This window comes from Echiichthys vipera, assembly GCF_963691815.1.
Source record: "Echiichthys vipera genome assembly, chromosome: 21".
Classification (NCBI taxonomy): Eukaryota; Metazoa; Chordata; class Actinopteri; order Perciformes; family Trachinidae; genus Echiichthys; species Echiichthys vipera.
This window is the reverse complement of record NC_139846.1, coordinates 14,374,585-14,380,323: the sequence shown is the minus strand read 5'-3', so window position 1 is coordinate 14,380,323 and position 5,739 is coordinate 14,374,585.

The following is a 5,739-nucleotide window of genomic DNA, read 5'->3' as shown; positions in this document are numbered from 1 at the left end:
GTTCCAGCTTCTCCGGATCTCCCTACTTTCTACCAGCCTACTTGGACCACACCCATTTCTGAACACCTGCAACGTTTCCTGACTTATCTTGCACGGTTGCAATCAGTGACGTGCGGTCAGGGGAGGCAGGTGAGGCTGTGCCTCCCCTGTCATCATGAGAGGAAAAAGAAACGAAATAATAAAATAACACAAGTATTAATATTTGTCCTCTGGACTATGATTTTGGTGTGGTTCTTAATGTATTTTGACCGTTTTTATAGTAAAAATGGCAGAAAATTCTGTATTTCCTATTTAAATAAACGGAGTCTCTTCGGAGACGAGAGGTGAGGCACGGACAGCCGTGCCTCCCTCCAGATTGCGCAATCACTCACAAACTGTATTGAGCGCGTGCCCTCTGCGCGTGCTTGTTCCCATTTCTGTTTATGTTTCCAATATGATGGTTGAGGACACTTTTATGAAATAAAAGCATACGTCTTCTTTTCCATGGTGTTCAGTGATGTATTTTACGTATGTGTGTAATATTTACATCTTATTGTTGTGACATAAATCCACAGGGGAAATGCCTGGCTTGAGGCAGGCACTACCTCTGCCTCAAGGAAGGCGGCGATAGTGAGCAGCCTGATAGCCACCAGCCTGATAGCCTGCAGCCAGATCACGGTGAACTCTGACCTGTGTGCAAAAAGTAAACACAAGAAGTGTGCTGTGCGACGCTGTAGAGCTTAGAGACAAGCTGTCATTTCTCGCCCTGAAAATGGAGGATTTGATTTCTAAACTAAGACATTTTTCAAAGCTGGACTTTCAGTCAGTAAAGGAAAGATATACTGCAATATACAGTCATTTACAGTAAAGGAAAGATATACTGCAATATACAGTCATTTACAGTAAAGGTAAGATATGCTGCAATATATAGTCATTTACAGTAAAGGTAAGATATACTGCAATATACAGTCATTTACAGTAAAGGTAAGATATACTGCAATATACAGTCATTTACAGTAAAGGTAAGATATACTGCAATATACAGTCATTTACAGTAAAGGTAAGATATACTGCAATATATAGTCATTTACAGTAAAGGTCAGATATACTGCAATATACAGTTGCACTGGTGTTTTAAAATGGTTTTCAGCATCCTATTCTCTCCTCCTATCCTATTGGCATCCTCCTAGTGCCTCCCCAACCCCAACCCTCACTGCACGTCACTGGTTGCAATGCCATCGCAGAGGCAAAATCTGGCCACAGATAGACAGACGTATAAGACCCTGACAAAATACCAACCCAGTTGCCAGAAAGAAATGTATTTTGAAGATACGTTAAATCTCTTAAAACGCTGTAATCGTTCTCGTTACCTACTCGTCACATCGACACAGTAGGTTCCTCTGTCACAGTTTAAACATGTGTTTTAACGTTGTGAATTCAAACTAAAATGATTAATGTTGCTTTGGTTTAGGCACCGACACTACATGGTTATGGTTAGGAAAATATCATGGTTTGGGTTAAAAAGAAGAAAGTTCTGTAATTAAGTTTCACTTTTACATGGAAGATCTGTGACCTTCTGGATGAAAGTCTGGTGTGTGTTTGACACCGGCATCCATAATATCATTTTAAAGTGGACTATATAGTGAATGCAATTAAACACAGAGAATTCAAACACCACTACAAAATAGCGTACACACTAGATAGTGCACTTGTTCTGTGATAGGGAACGATTTGGAACACAGCTTATGTGTGTTGACATTTTTTTTTTGCTCTTTTGTAAACTTTATTGAAACACAGTCACCTCTCTATCTGCGGTCCGTGTCCACACAAACACACTCCTACAACAACAGACACACAGATTGGAATACTCAGCAAAAAGGCAAGTACAAGTGCTTTCATTAGTGGGTCATATGATCAATCACAACTGTTTTAACTCACTCTTTGATAGAAAGTAACTAAATCTTACAGAGTACAACTCAAGCCAGCCTCAAATGGCCATTTGAGGAACTGCAGTTTGGCCCTGGAGGTTGCCACTTGACATTTTTCACTATTTTCTGGTGTTTTGTCAATGTCACTCACAGAATCACTTTACACATTTAAAACCATTCTTTCCACAGCGAAGTCTTCATCAGGTGAGTTATCTCGCACATACCCACAGCATCATATCTTCTGCTTACTAATACATAAAAGACCTCTAGCCAAGCAATTCAAAAATTTTGCTTTACAAAAGTCATAACTCACCGACTGATGCCTCCTCTGTTGTGAAACCAGGTTGGGCTCTAAAGAGGCGTGTTAAAAGATCCTAAAAGATGGTTAAACAGTGATCAAAAACAAATGATAGAGCAAACAAGTGGCATGTGCCAACAGGTCCCACTCCCATAGTAACCTGTGTGTTTGTGTATTCAAGTGGGTCACTTAGAGGCCACATCTTTGTTTTTGTCATCTTCGCAGAGCCAAAAAACGATGTCAAATCTTTGGCTACAGGGCTGACTGTGCCGCAGTTATCCACTAGCTTCCTGGCTAGGACCGCAAGACAGTAAAAAAAATATAGTAGTAAAAAGTATCTATTTTTTCTTGGTGATTGAGATTTTACATGTTGGCCAACAATATGCAAGTCAAAGCGTACACGTGCAATTCTGTAAAATGATTTTCAGTGCCAGTCCTCTGATGTATAGCTTTTGTTATACTTCTGCACCTTGCCCTTGGGAGAGCAATGCACATGCACAAGACTAAAGGGCCTAACCTTTTCACTGCATTCTGACATTTCACAGTATGATTTATGGAATCCAGAGTGATAGATGTGCCCTCTCGCTAAGTCATTACTATTACCTGAAGTCTCATCTCTCTCAGCGGCAGGGGTCATTCCCAATCCCCACTCCTCACCCTGCACATCCTGCCTCATCTGCCTGCCCCTGCTTCTAATGTCCGCATTAATTCACACACATATGGGACTATATGACAGGATAGCTGAATGATGGGGGGAGAATCATCAGTGATGTCAGTTTCCAGTAGGAAAAAAAAAACTTTCATCATTATCACAGTCTTTGTTGTCATTATACAGGCGCTGCAAGGCCAGCCAGCCTGCAGAGCTGCTGCCAGGGTGTCATCGTTCCTCTCAGCTGCCGTGGTCCTAGAGAATCAAGAATAACGACCTGTAATGAATGGAGCATCATTAGTGGGATGTATGGCTATTCATATAGATGCTCATGTAAGCACCATGTGAAGAGTAAGAGACACTGTCACATATAGGTACATTGCTACTTTTTTTCTAACACAATTATGTGCTTTATTTGAGGCAACTTACCTGGATTTACCTGTTCAGCCTCACTCATCTGTTCACCAGATCAACCTTGGCCTGAAGTCGGATGACACAAGTCGAAGATAACATCCGATTTATCAGCTCTTTAAATATTTGTGTGTGTGTGTGTGTGTGTGTGTGTGTGTGTGTGTGTGTGTGTGTGTGTGTGTGTGTGTGTGTGTGTGTGTGTGTGTGTGTGTGTGTGTGTGTGTGTGTGTGTGTGTGTGTGTGTGTGTGTGTGTGTGTGTGTGTGTGTGTGTGTGTGTGTGTAGGCCAGCCAGCTTAGACTCCACACTTATCTTGCGTGCGTCATAGCCAGGTACACCATTGAATAGAAATATGAAAAAATACTCTCAAATGCCGCCGCATGGACAAATGCAGTACACAAACAAAGTACTGAAACTCAGTGACACTTAAACAGATTGATTCAAGTATCTTTTTCAAGACATATTACATTTTGAATTTTTTTTTTGCTTTTTTTAGACATACTATAAAATGATGGGTTTTTTCCCCCGCTTTTGTTGGACACACTTTACTAAGACTTTTCTTGAAATTTTTCAATAAACTATGTTATGACTGGTTAGGGCATTTTTTGGACATTTAATTTTTTTTTTTACATACTATGACATTTTTGGGGTGGCTTATTTTTTGGTCACACTATAGTATAACTTTTCTTGACTTTTTTCAACAAATTATGCTATGACTGCTTTAGACAGGCTATTCTTTGACTGATTTAAGCATTTTTTAGCATGTTATATTTTGACACATTTGAACTTTTTGATCAATGACAGCGGTGGTGCTGTCGGTTTACCTTCTATGTTGCATCTTCAAAAGTGCAGAACAAAGTGTGAAACTGAATTTGAAACACATTATTTCTGCATCTATTATCAATGTATTTGTTAGTAATACAGTAAAAAGTAGTAGAAATGTGAATATTTGGTTAGCAAGTTGATTTCACATTGTGCGCCCCTAAAATGTTCAGTTGGGGGGCCACAGTGCTCCAAGTGAAAAAAATGAGTCTGGAGCCCTGTGGTAATGTTTATACACTCCCTTACAGCCACACACACACACACACACGCACATGCGCACACACACACACACACACCCCACAAGGTGGAGGAAGTAGGAGACAGCTGAGTAGTAAATTCAGAGGATAGTGGACAAAGGCTCCATTCATGGGACAGAAACTGACTGCACTCATCAGGAAGAAACAAACTGTAATTAGTCTGACTAACGCTTTAATTAAATATTTGCTTAAGGTTGAATATTTTTTAGGTCAAGTTATTTTGCATTGATGTTACATTTTGGGATATATGTTAGTTGTTAGTGAAGAAAAGTGACAACTAAAAAACACTGCACCACTATTCACGCTTCCATTAGCTACCGTCAAAGTATAAGTCTTTTATGTTTAATAGCCCACAAAGCAAAAATACCTCTTGATACAGATACAGGTTGTTATCCTGGTCAAAGTTGACATCATCAGTGTACCTTTACAATAGGCGGCAAGATGAGAAGGTGACTTCTAGCATTTGTCAACAAAGATTTTGAAACTATAGCAACACAGGTCAGTGGTTACCATGGGGACAGCCACAGTTTGCATTCCCCACACAGGCGAGATGGAGCTAGGATTCACCCTGCCGTCTCCTTGACGTCCAGCACAAGAAATGGTGGCACGCACACTTTCATTCCAATCTGTCCGTGTCTCTCACTATCTCCTGTATTCGTCAAATAAACGTAGTCGTGTGATTGCCATGAGTTCAGCCTTTGACATGGCAGCTGACAGAGTTTGAAGACTGTAAACACACACAGTTCATCATCTTAAGATGGTCTTAATCTTCTTTCTGCTCTAACTCACATACACTAAGAAACCCCAAGCAGGGAGTGTTACTGTAGGAAGGCTGATTGTCTTTGACAAGTGCGCAGTAAGGGCAAGAGGTCCAGGGTTGGGGGCTGTCAGATGTAAAACACACAGTCTTTGATGTGCACTTCCAACGTGCTGGAGCCATAGCAAACTGATGCAGCTGTAAGTCCTGCATCAGTGGACAGATCAAATCAGTATTAAAAATGCAATGAGTGTGTGTCATGATATTTGAGGGAACTTAAACTTGCAAAATTAAATATCTACGATTTGGAAAACAGACACCGTCTCAAAATGATTAAAAGAAGCTACTTTTAAATAATATAAAATAAGACTTTCCAATAAGACTCATTTCTAATATGAAAATATATCATATTTTTTTATTTGTAGATTAAAATGACCAAAACACAGTGGAGTACTTTTACTTCTGAGGTCAGTCTGGGTTCAACCCCCTCAAACTTTAATATACACCCACTCAGACACATGCTCCTCAGTGATGCTTCTGCTGATGATTATGGTGAAGATGAAGGTTATTACTTCTGCTTGACCTACCTGTTTTATGGCAAGAAGAAGAATCAAAGGACCCAAACAGACCACCCTTCGC